Consider the following 13,366-nt stretch of genomic DNA (forward strand, 5'->3'; position numbering starts at 1 on the left):
CGAGCATCATTGAAATCATCATGCCTAGCTAGGGGCGTTAAACGATAGCGCTTGTTGGGAGACAACCCAACTTTATTTGTGTTCCTTGCTTTTTGCTCCTGTTTAGTAATAAATAATTCATCTAGCCTATGTTTAGATGTGTTTTTATGCTTTTAATTAGTGTTTGTGCCAAGTAGAACCTTTGGGAAGACTTGGGGAAAGTCTTGTTGATCTTGTTGTAAAAAAAACAGAAACTTTAGCGCTCACGAGAACTGCTGCCATTTTTTATTGAAGAATGTCGTTTAGTTAATTCTTTTTGCAGATGATTAATAGGCAAATTCGTCACGTCCAGAAATTTATTTTAGAATTTTATGAGTTCCATAAGTACACGTTTGATTCAGATTACTACAGACTGTTCTGTTTTTGACAGATTCTGTTTTCATCATGTTGTTTGCTTATTTTGATGAATCTATGAGTAGTATCGGAGGGTATGAACCATAGAGAAGTTGGAATACAGTAGATATTACACCAATATGAATAAAGAATGAGTTCATTACAGTACCTTGAAGTGGTGTTTTGTTTTCTTTCGCTAACGGAGCTTACAAGTTTTCTGTTAAGTTTTGTGTTGTGAAGTTTTCAAGTTTTGGGTAAAGATTCGATGGACTATGGAATAAGGAGTAGCAAGAGCCTAAGCTTGGGGATTCCCAAGGCACACCAAGGTAATATTCAAGGACAACCAAAATCCTAAGCTTGGGGATGCCCCGGATGGCATCCCCTCTTTCGTCTTCGTTCATCGGAAACTTTACTTGGAGCTATATTTTTATTCGCCACATGATATGTGTTTTGCTTGGAGCGTCATTTTATTTTATTTAGTTTTGCTTGCTGTTTTAATAAAATACCAAGATCTGAAATTCTTAAATGTTAGAGAGTCTTCACATAGTTGCATAATTCTTCGACTAATCATTGATCTTCACTTATATCTTTTGGAGTAGTTTGTCATTTGCTCTAGTACTTCACTTATATCTTTTTAGAGCACGGTGGTGGTTTTATTTTGAAGAAATAGATGAACTCTCATGCTTCACTCATATTACTTTGAGAGTCTTTGGAACAGCATGGTAGTTTGCTTTAGTTATGAAACTAGTCCTAATATGATGGGCATCCAAGAGGGATATAATAAAAACTTTCATATAAGTGCATTGAATACTAAGAGAAGTTTGATACTTGATGATTGTTTTGAGATATGAAGATAGTGATATCAAAGTTGTGCTAGTTGAGTAGTTGTGAATTTGAGGAATACTTGTGTTGAAGTTTGCAAGTCCCGTAGCATGCACGTATGCTAAACGTTATGTAACAAATTTGAAACATGAGGTGTTATTTGATTGTCTTCCTTATGAGTGGCGGTCGGGGACGAGCGATGATCTTTTCCTACCAATCTATCCCCCTAGGAGCATGCACGTAATGCTTGGCTTTTGATTACTTGTAGATTTTTCCAATAAGTATGTGAATTCTTTATGACTAATGTTGAGTCCATGGATTATACGCACTCCTACCCTTCCATCATTGCTAGCCTCTTCGGCACCGTGCATTGCCCTTTCTCACATTGAGAGTTGGTGCAAACTTCGCCGGTGCATCCAAACCCCGTGATATGACACGCTCTTTCACACTTAAACCTCCTTATATCTTCCTCAAAACTGCCACCATACCTACCTATTATGGCATTTCCATAGCCATTCCGAGATATATCGTCATGCAACTTTCCACCGTTCCGTTCATTATGAAACGCATCATCATTGTCATATTGCTTTGCATGATCATGTAGTTGACATCGTATTTGTGGCAAAGCCACCATGCATAATTTATCATACATGTCACTCTTGATTCATTGCACATCCCGGTACACCGCCGGAGGCATTCATTTAGAGTCATACTTTATTCTACTATCGAGTTGTAATCTTTGAGTTGTAAATAAATAGAAGTGTGATGATCATCATTAATAGAGCATTGTCCCAAAAAAAGAGAAAAAAAATAAAGGCCGAAAAAGGGGGCCAAATAGAAAAAAGGAAAGGCCAAATAAAAAAATAAAAAAATAAAAGGGACAATGCTACTATCCTTTTTTTCCTAACTTGTGCTTCAAAGTAGCACCATGATCTTCATGATAGAGAGTCGCTTGTTTTGTCACTTTCATATACTAGTGGGAATTTTTCATTATAGAACTTGGCTTGTATATTCCAACAATGGGCCTCCTCAAGTGCCCTAGGTCTTCGTGAGCAAGCAAGTTGGATGCACACCCACTTAGTTTCTTTTGTTGAGCTTTCATACATTTATAGCTCTAGTGCATCCGTTGCATGGCAATCCCTACTCCTTGCATTGACATCAATTGATGGGCATCTCCCTAGCCCATTGATTAGCCGCGTAGATGTGAGACTTTCTCCTTTTTGTCTTCTCCACATAACCCCCTCATCATATTCTATTCCACCCATAGTGCTATATCCATGGCTCACGCTCATGTATTGCGTGAAAGTTGAAAAAAGTTTGAGATTACTAAAGTATGAAACAATTGCTTGGCTTGTCATCGGGGTTGTGCATGATGAGAGCATTCTTGTGTGACGAAAATGGAGCATGACTAAACTATATGATTTTGTAGGGATGAACTTTCTTTGGCCATGTTATTTTGAGAAGACATGATTGCTTAGTTAGTATGCTTGAAGTATTATTGTTTTCATGTCAATATTAAACTTTTGTCTTGAATCTTATGGATCTGAATATTCTTGATACAATAAAGAGAAATACATGATGAATATGTTAGGTAGCATTCCACATCAAAAATTCTGTTTTTATCATTTACCTACTCGAGGACGAGCAGGAATTAAGCTTGGGGATGTTGATACGTCTCCAACGTATCTATAATTTCTGATTGTTCCATGCTATTATATTATCAACCTTGAATGTTTTATATGCATTTATATGCTATTTTATATGATTTTTGGGACTAACCTATTAACCCAGAGCCCAGTGCCAGTTTATGTTTTTCCCTTGTTTCAGTGTTTCGCAGAAAAGGAATATCGAACGGAGTCCAAACGGAATGAAACCTTCGGAAAAGTTATTTTTGGAAAGAAAGCAATACACGAGACTTGGAGTGCACGTCAGGGGATCAACGAGGAAGCCACGAGGCAGGGGGCGCGCCCTCCACCCTCGTGGGCCCCTCGTGGCTCCCCTGATGTATTTCTTCCTCCAATATATACCCATATACCCTAAAAACATCCGGGAACACAATAGATCGGGAGTTCCGCTGCCAGAAGCCTCAGTAGCCACTGAAAGCCAATCTAGACTCATTCCGGCACCCTGCCGGAGGGGGCAATCCTTCTCCGGTGGCCATATTCATCATCCCGGTGCTCTCCATGATGAGGAGGGAGTAGTTCTCCCTCGGGGCTGAGGGTATGTACCAGTAGATATGTGTTTGATCTCTCTCTCTCTCTCGTGTTCTTGATTTGGCACGATCTTGATGTATCGCGAGCTTTGCTATTATAGTTGTATCTTATGTTTCTCCTCCCCCTCTACTCTCTCGTAATGATTGAGTTTTCCCTTTGAAGTTATCTTATCGGATTGAGTCTTTAAAGATTTGAGAACACTTGATGTATGTCTTGGCGTGCATACCTGTGGTGACAATGGGATATCACGTGATTCACTTGATGTATGTTTTGGTGACCAACTTGCGGGTTCTGCCCATGAACTTATGCATAGGGGTTGGCACACCTTTTCGTCGTGATTCTCCGGTAGAAACTTTGGGGCACTCTTTGAGGTTCTATGTTTTGGTTGAATAGATGAATCTGAGATTGTGTGACGCATATCGTATAATCATACCCACGGATACTTGAGGTGACATTGGAGTATCTAGGTGACATTAGGGTTTTGGTTGATTTGTGTCTTAAGGTGTTATTCTAGTATGAACTCTAGGGCTGTTTGTGACACTTATAGGAATAGCCCAACGGATTGATTGGAAAGAATAACTTTGAGGTGGTTTCGTACCCTACCATAATCTCTTCGTTTGTTCTCCGCTATTAGAGACTTTGGAGTGACTCTTTGTTGCATGTTGAGGGATAGTTATGTGATCCAATTATGTTATTATTGTTGAGAGAACTTGCACTAGTGAAAGTATGAACCCTAGGCCTTGTTTCAACACATTGCAATACCGTTTACGCTCACTTTTATCATTAGTTACCTTGCTGTTTTTATATTTTCATATTACAAAAACCTTTATCTACTATCCATATTGCACTTGTATCACCATCTCTTCGCCGAACTAGTGCACCTATACAATTTACCATTGTATTGGGTGTGTTGGGGATAGGGATGAAAATGGAGCGGAAAAAGATTGAACTAAGTGCTATCATATTTGTTTGCGGAAGCGGAAACAAATACAGAAACTCTGGAAAAGAATACGAAAATGGATACTACCAGAAACAGACATGGAGCGAATACATAGCAGACACGGAAACAGAAGCGGGCATTGGCTGGAACTTGAAAACCCCTTGAATCATAGAGAAATACACACACAAAAATGTAATGAACCGGTAACATGGCTACAAAATAATATGATTGTGTTAGCAACTTAGCGTAGTATTGCAGTAGTACTGGACAATTGCGTATAGGCTCTAGTTGAGTACGGGTGTGGTAGTAGGAGTTGAGTTTCAAATGATACATTCTGTTCATTGTGTCACTGTGTGTTGTTTGGTGGTTGGGCTACAAAGCAGCCATAAGTTTATAGTAAAAATAGAAATCCCATATTCACGGAAACAGAAAGTTTCATTTCCATGTCTGTTCCACCGAAAACACGATTCCATTTTTTTCGCTTCCGTATAAAAAATTTCATTTCCACTTCCGTTTTGCAAATTTTCGTTTTCGTTTTCATATTTCCTCTCCATTTTCACTTTTCTTCCGGAAAAGCAGAAAGTTTCCACTCCATTTTCATCCCTAGTTGGGGACACAAGAGACTCCTTGTTATTTGGTTGCAGGGTTGCTTGAGAGAGACCATCTTCATCCTACGCCTCCTACGAATTGATAAACCTTAGGTCATCCACTTGAGGGAAATTTGCTACTGTCCTACAAACCTCTTCACTTGGAGGCCCAACAACGTCTACAAGAAGAAGGTTGTGTAGTAGACATCAGTGCCCGGTTTGCCTCAATGAGACGTCTAACTTTGTGAGGATCCACGTAATCCATGGGGTCCTTGCCATAATGGCATGGAGGTGGCTGGTTGTTGAGGGTTTTTCCACATTGGTCTGTCTCGGCCTCTAGGGGGTCGATCGTGGTCGTTAGCGAGCTCGTCATCAAACTTCGGCAGGAGACGCCTGCATGGGTATGATTTTGATGCACTACGGCGCCAGTCCTCCTTGGCAAAGAGCACTTCAACCCACTTTTCATTCAATGCATCGGTGTTGGCTTGCAGCAGCTGCTGCTTCCGCTTCATGCTCTATGTCGTGGCGATGAGGTGCCGCCGGAAGCGCTCTTGTTAGAAAGGGTCCTCGGGGACGATGTAGTCCTCGGTACCAAGGCTCTCGCCTTCCTCGGATTCTGGCATATAGTTTTGATCTGCCGCTTCAAAGAGGTCGTCGGGATCTGAGTGTTCGAGATGTCTATCGGGTGTGCCATTACGCGCCGGGGAAACTTGAGGGTCCTCCTCGGAGTTATCGGCATCACCGGCTTCTGCATCGCCGTTATCAGCGGTCGCATTACTGCCACTAGGTTCCCCATTGTTGCCTCTCATGCGTCTACGCCGACGTCTTGGAGGTGAATTGGGGGTTTCCACCATGTAGACATCGTAGCTAGATGTAGCAGTCCACCTGCTGATGTTTACCAGAGGCGAGGTGTCTTCTGTGGGGCCATTGGCATTTTCATCCATGTCGGTGGCCTCACCATAGTCTAGCATGTCGGTTAAGTCATCGATCGTGGCGATTAGGTGGGTGGTGGGCGGGATGTAAATTTACGAATCGTCAGCTTTAAGTCTGACCTGGTCATAAACCGAAGTCTTGCTGTCCAAGATGGTCATGCTCTGGATACGGCCGAGCATCTCATTAAGGTGAAACAACTCCTCAGGATTCATCGTTGGCTTATAAGAGGGGATGACTCGAAATATGCCCGGAGTATAACTTGATGCATCTTCAGTGCGAGGGGGGATCTGGGATCGATCCCGGATTCTCTGTCGAGGTCAGTTCTAATCCTGATGTGTTCCATAGGTGGGAGCCGGATCTACGTCTGAACTAGAGATCGGGAGGGGACTAGCCGGAGTGGTTTCATTGGGGGTCTCTGGTGACGCAACGACAGATATTGGTTCTGGAGTCGAGCCGGACAAGCTCTCAATTCGGCCGGGGGGCACCCCGATAGGACGAGTTTACCATGGGAATCCGTGGTGTATTTGAGGCCACCGAAAGTCACGATCCAACCTGGGGCATAGTTCTCGACAGGGACCAGATGACCCGTCGAGTCGGCACAAAAGATCATGCTGAGGAAAAACAAAAAGCTAGTCAGGGGCGTAAACGCTCCCATGGCCATTGGCGCAGTTGATCTGCAGGTGAACCGATGATCCTTCTAGTGATCGCACAATGAAACTCTCAATGAAAGCACCAGTGTCGGTGTCAAAACTGGCAGACCTCAGGGTAGGGGGTTCCGAACTGTGGATCTCGGATCAAGGGTAACATGGACAAAGGAGATGATGTCTACCCAGGTTCAGGCCCTCTTAATGGAGGTAAATCCCTACGTCCTGCTCTTGTTTATATTGATGAAGATGTATCAAGTACAGAGTTGATCTACCTCGAGATCGTAAGATGTGGTCTAACTCTAGTGCTAGGTGAATGATTTTGTGTTGATGTCCCCTCTCTGGGCTAAACCCTCTAGCTTATATACACACCATGGAGAGTATCTAGGGTTACAAGGTTAGTATCTAGGAGCAAGGTGGCAGGAGAGATGTTGGAGTATACATTAAGTCTTCACTGGAGGTAGTCTTGATCACGCCTCCTGCGTAGGGCCTCCGGAGTCCATCTTGACCACGAATGAGGGCCCATCGGCCCAACCGGAGCAGAATGGGTTGGCTGGGTTAGTACCCCCCCCCCCTATCCAGGACACCGTCATAGGGTCTCTGGATAACTCTAGCTACCAACGTTCACAATTAAGGCGATAATTCTTGTTGCTAGATTAACTTTTGGGGTGTGTGAGGGAAGAGACTCAATTAAAAATCTATCGCCCCACACTAAACTTTGTCAATACACATGACCCCGCTAGAAGATCGAACATCTTCATTTCCCTCTCATGTTTGCGACACTTCACTAATCTTTACTATGATGAAGCCCAAAGAACTGTTAGCAGATCGTCGACAGCCAAAGTCGATCGATTGTCAGAACTTTGTAGAAAACTTCAACAAGCTGCCAATGAACTGAACCAAGGCAACACTCGAGGGAAGCATAGCAAGAACATCAAACCCTCACATCCACATGTGATCCAGATTGAAACCTGCACCTACTCATAGAACCGCTCATGATGCCACTGTTGGGAAACATAGTAGAAAACAAAACAATTCACCCTACGATCACCCAGGAACAATATGAAGACGCATTAACGGTTTGGATTTGATTGTTACCGACTCCGAGTAGCAGCGGAAGAATATGAGTCGGTGTAGATCATACTTGGAGTCCCTTGAACCATAGATGAACGACCCCATGAACCGCCCACGGACAGTCCCTCGAACGGAAGCGAAATCATGGCCTCTCTACGAGTTGCAAGCGTATGGTCTTCATGATCCGGCAGCGCTTCACCGTCCAAAGATAATTGTTGCCAGAGAATTAGAGGGAGGAGATTAGAACCACACTGGGCTTTTACTTATGAGGATTAGAGGATCTAGGTCTACCTTTAATTGATCAACTATGACCAACTAGAACTACAACTAGAGAACTAGAGGAGGCTCCAAAACTTGTGTGTTCAAAAGTGCCCAAAGCCTATAGTATATATAGGTTGGAGGGGAGAGAGGGGGCGCCACACAAGGGGAAGGGTGCCCCTCCCCTTGCGTCGGCCCTAGGGGGATGAGGAGTCCTCCCCTTGTACAATTCGGCCTCCCAAAGTGGGAAAGGGGGCGCCTCCCCTATTGGGGGCCCTTGTGGCCCAATTCTCCTTCCATCACTTGGCCTTTTATGGCCCATTGATATTAAATTAAATATAAAAGCCTCCTAACAATTACTAGAGTCTTTTATTATTAATTTAACATCACTAGAAACATTTTCCACCTATATATTATTTATCAAAAATACCTGGTATTGCCTAATAAACTCTGAAACCCTTTCGGTGTCACCAGAACGCTTTCGGTTCCTCTTGAAACTGTTCTGAATATTAATGAAACTATTTCACAAATATATTATCATTATTCCCATCCTACTAATACTCAACAGATCATGATTACCTTAAGCTTGTGCCATGTAGGTTCATTAAACATAGACATGAACAAAACTCCTTTCATTCAATGATTGATAGCGGAACCGCGGACGTCCATATCGATCCATGTGAGTACACGAATGACATTCGAGTGAACCTTTGGTTATCATGTGTTTCTCCCTTTGCTTCATGATATTTTACAAAACCTGAGGTGTGATATATTAGTATCCTCTCGAGTCATACACATGCTCACTATATCGGTCTCCTTGTTACCAGTTTTGTTCTTCTTTCACATTGACATGTTCCAGCGTCGCCATGACATAGTCACTTGTGTCTGGCCAGATGATGATGGATAATGTCACACCGAGAGGGCCCTAAGAATATCTCTCCATCGTCGGAGGAGAAAATTCCACTCTCGAGCTATCTAGTCCCTTGTCAAACTTTCCTATGAACCTGTAAGTTGTCGTTATGATCACTGTATTACATATGACATTTGAGCACCTCAGAGTTCATGATACGGTAAGAAGTGGCTATGATACTCTCATGGTCTAAGGAACTAAATCACACGTTAACACTTCGTGTTGTAATAATTGACTTCTGATGATATTATCTCAAAGTATAACAAATAATCTTGGGTCGATTCAATATGATCGTTCTTCTAATGTCATACTATCAATGTTTTTTTGAAACTATTGTTACACTTAATGACATCTTAAGATCCGAAAAACATGATCACAAGGAACACTTGAGCTAGTCTTAGAGGAGAGACTAGGAATTTTATTTTACCGTTTATCATTCCACATGTGCATATGAGTTTTCCACTGAATCACATATTCCAGGATCATAATAGTTATAGCATACAATATAAACTCTCAATAATGAATAGAGAAATATAATAATAAATATTATTGCCTCTAGGGCATATTTCCAAAATGTGGGCTTACCGGTGTATGTGCAATCGCTGCAAACAACCAGCTCGCTATCGAGCTGGTGGGGGTGATGCGAACACAACAACGGGCCCTGGTTGTGAGGTGGGGTGGTGGTGTAGCGATCACAGCTTCAAGCCGCTCGTGACCAAGGGGGCAGTAGTAGGCAAGGTGCTGGAATCGATCAACGTCGATGCTGGAACCGATGGCGGCGGATGCTGCATCCGGGCATGGAGGTTGCTGGAACAGGCGATTACGAATGCGGGAATAGATCGAAGACAATGCTACGACAGCGAGGGATTTTGCTACAAACGTGGTCGCTGATGCTGGAACTAGTGGTTGCGAGTGCATCATTTTGCCATGGAGTTTGCTAGAACAGACGGTTGCGAATGCTGGAATCGACCGGAGACAGTGCTATGACGACGAGGTTTTTGCTGCAACCATGGTCGCTGAATGCTGAAACATTTATCATGAGGTGCTGGAATTGATAAACGACAATGCTGGAACCGGTGGTGCGAATGATGCATCTGGCCATGGAATTTGCTAGAACAGGCATTTGCGGGTGTTGGAGTCAACATGAGACAATGCTACGATGATAAGGGTTTTGCTGCACCTGTGGTCCTTGATGCTGGAACCAACATCGTGAGGTGTTGTGGTGTCGCTTGAAACTGCGTCGTTATTTCCCCAAAGAGGAAGGGATGATGCAGTACAACTACGGTAGGTATTTCCCTCAGTTGTGAAACCAAGGTATCAATCAAGTAGGAGAACCAAGCAACACTATGTAAACGGTACCTACACACAAAGAGCAAATACTTGCAACCGACACGAACGAGGGGTTGTCAATCCCTCCACGCTAAAAAGATAGATTGATTTGTGGTAGATTGGATAAATATTCCTCGATAATATGCGAAATAAAGTAAGTAATAAAAAAGTGCATGAAGGTATTTTTGGGTTTTTGGAATAATAGATCTGAAAATAAAAGCGAATAAAAATAGATCTCAAAGCAAATATGATAAAGAATAGACCCGGGGGCCGTAGATTTCGCTAGTGGCTTCTCTCGAGAAATAGCACACGGTGGGTAAACAAATTACTGTTAGGCAATTGATAAAAGATCAAATAATTATGACGATATCCAAGGCAATGATCAATATATAGGCATCACGTCCAAGGTTAGTAGACCGACTCCTGCATGCATCTACTATTATTACTCCACACATCGACCGCTATCCAGCATGCATCTAGTGTATTAAGTTCATGGAGAAATAGAGTAATGCAAGAATGATGACATGATGTATACGAGATCTATTCATGTAGCAATAGCCCCCATCTTGTTATCCTTAATAGCAATGATACATGCATGTCTTGCTGCCCCTTCTATCATTGGGAAAGAACACCGCAAGATCAAACCCATCACAAAGCACCTCTTCCCATGGCAAGAAAAATCAATCTAGTTGGCCTAACTAAACCAAAGATTCGAAGAAGAAATGCAAGGCTATAAATAATCATGCATATAAGATATCAAAGAACACTCAAATAATATTCATGGATATAGATCTGATCATAAACTCAAAGTTCATCAGATCCCAACAAACACGCAGCAAAAAGAGTTACATCAAATAGATCTCCAAGAGACCTTGTTTTGAGAATCAAAAGAGAGAGAGGAGGCCATCTAGGTACTGCCTACGGACCCTTAGGGTTTTGGGAATTGTGTTTCGTCGACTCCCCTAGGGTTTTTGGAATATTTGGGAATTTATAGGGTGAAGAGGCAGTGCAGGGGGGCTACGTGGGGGGCACAACCCCCCTGGGCGCGCCCTGGTGGGTTGTGCTCCCCATGGGCCTCCCCTCTGGTGCTTTCTTGTCCCATATGGTGTCTTCTGGTCCAAAAAATCTCCAAAATGTTTCGTTGTGTTTGGACTCCGTTTGGTACTGATATTCTGCGAAGTAAAAAACAAGCAAAAAACAGCAACTGACACTAGGCACTATGTCAATAGGTTAGTCCCAAAAAATGATATAAAGTTGCTATAAAGTGAATATAAAACATCCAAGAATGATAATATAACAACATGTAACAAAGCAAAAATTATAGATACGTTGGAGACGTATCAGCATCTCCAAGCTTAATTCCTACTCGTCCTCGAGTAGGTAAATGATAAAAACAGATTTTTTTTATGTGGAATGCTGCCTATCATGTTCATGACATATTCTTTTCTTTTGTAGCATGGACATTTGGACTTTTAGATGGTTCAAAGCAATAGTATACATGAAGATTTCAATACTCAAGCATATCAACAAGCAAGCAGGTCTTTCAAAATATCAACGCTAAAGAAAGTTATCCCTAGCCCATCATGCTCAATCATTGATCCATTCATGAAACACACTCGCATATTAGCTACATCCAATGCTCAAGTATGATCATAGTGCTCCCTAGTTGGTGCTTTATAAGAGAAGATGGAGACTCAAATAAAAATAAAAATTGCATAAAGTAAATAGATAGGCCCTTCGTAGAGGGAAGTAGGGATTTGTAGAGGTGCCAGAGCTCAATGCTAAAATCGAGAGATAATTTTTTTAGAGGAATAATTTTCTCATCAACGAAAATGACCGAGTAATTCCCAACACTTTCCATGCTAGATATATCATAAGCGGTTCCTAAACATAAAATAAAGTTTATTCCTTTTTCCACCATTCTTTCACAATCCATAGCTAGTTGTATCCACGGGTGCCTTCCATACCAACGCTTTACAAGTAATTTATTATTTGACAACATAAAGTGAATTTATTTTTCATTTGGGGACTAGGCATCCCTATTACCGCCGTACTCTAATGCAATGACAAGTGAATAAACACTCAACTTGAGAATAACACATCTAGCACGGAAAATATTGGCCACCCCCTGCCGCTTCATGAGCGGTACGGGCACACAAAAAGGAAATTCATTTTGAAAATTAGAGATGGCACATACAAATTTGCTTAGAACGGCACGGAATACCGCATATAGGTAGGTATGGTGGACTCATATGACAAAACTGGGTTTAAAGATTTTGGATGCACAAGTAGTATTTCTACTTAGTACAAGTGGAGGCTAGCAAATAGATTGAGAAGCAACCAACCAAGAAACAAAAATTCACATAAGCGAGCATTAAGCATAACTGACTCCGAATAATGCACCATAAGTAGGATGTAATTTCATTGCATAACTATTGACTTTCATGCTTGCATAGGGAATCACAAACCTCAACACCAATATTCTTGCTAAAGCATAATTACTCACCAACATGACTCACATATCACTATCATCATATCTCAAGACTATTACAAAGAATCAAGTTTATTTTGTCCAATGATCTTCATGAAAGTTTTCATTATATCCCTCTTGAATATCTATCACTTTGGGACTAATTTCATATATTGCAGACCAAGGCATAGCCTAGTGGTGGGAAGGGATTGATGCCTTCCCACCCACCCAGGTTCAAGGCACGGTGCTTGCAATTTGGGTTTCTTGCACCAATTATACTGTAGGGGGTTCCCTTACAGTCTTTCTGTCAAAACAACTAATTTAATATATTGCAATTGCTTTTGAATAGCTCAAAAAAATTAAGTGAAGAACATGAGCATAAAATTTTTCGTCACTCACAATAATATAAGTGAAGCATGAGAAGATTTCTTCAAAAAATTACTAACTCTCAAATAATTCTAAGTGAAGCATAAGAGCATTTCTTAAAAAATATCAAAGCACACAATGCTAAAAAAGATATAAGTGAAGCACTAGAGCAATTCCATAGCACAAAAAAATTTAAGTGAAGCATAAAGAGCAATTCTAACAAATCATAGCATAATTTTGGCTGTCTCAAATAGGTGTGTCCAGCAAGGATACTTAACAACTCAAAAGCAAAAGAATCAAAGACTCATATAATACATGACACTCCAAGCAGAACTCATAATATGTGACAAATAAAAATATAGCTCCAAGTAAAATACCGATGGTTGTTAGAAGAAAGAAGGGATGCCTTCTAGGGCATCCCCAAGCTTAGTTGCTTGGTTCTCCTTTA

The sequence above is a fragment of the Triticum urartu genome, chromosome 2 (genome assembly GCF_003073215.2).
Source record: "Triticum urartu cultivar G1812 chromosome 2, Tu2.1, whole genome shotgun sequence".
NCBI lineage: Eukaryota > Viridiplantae > Streptophyta > Magnoliopsida > Poales > Poaceae > Triticum > Triticum urartu.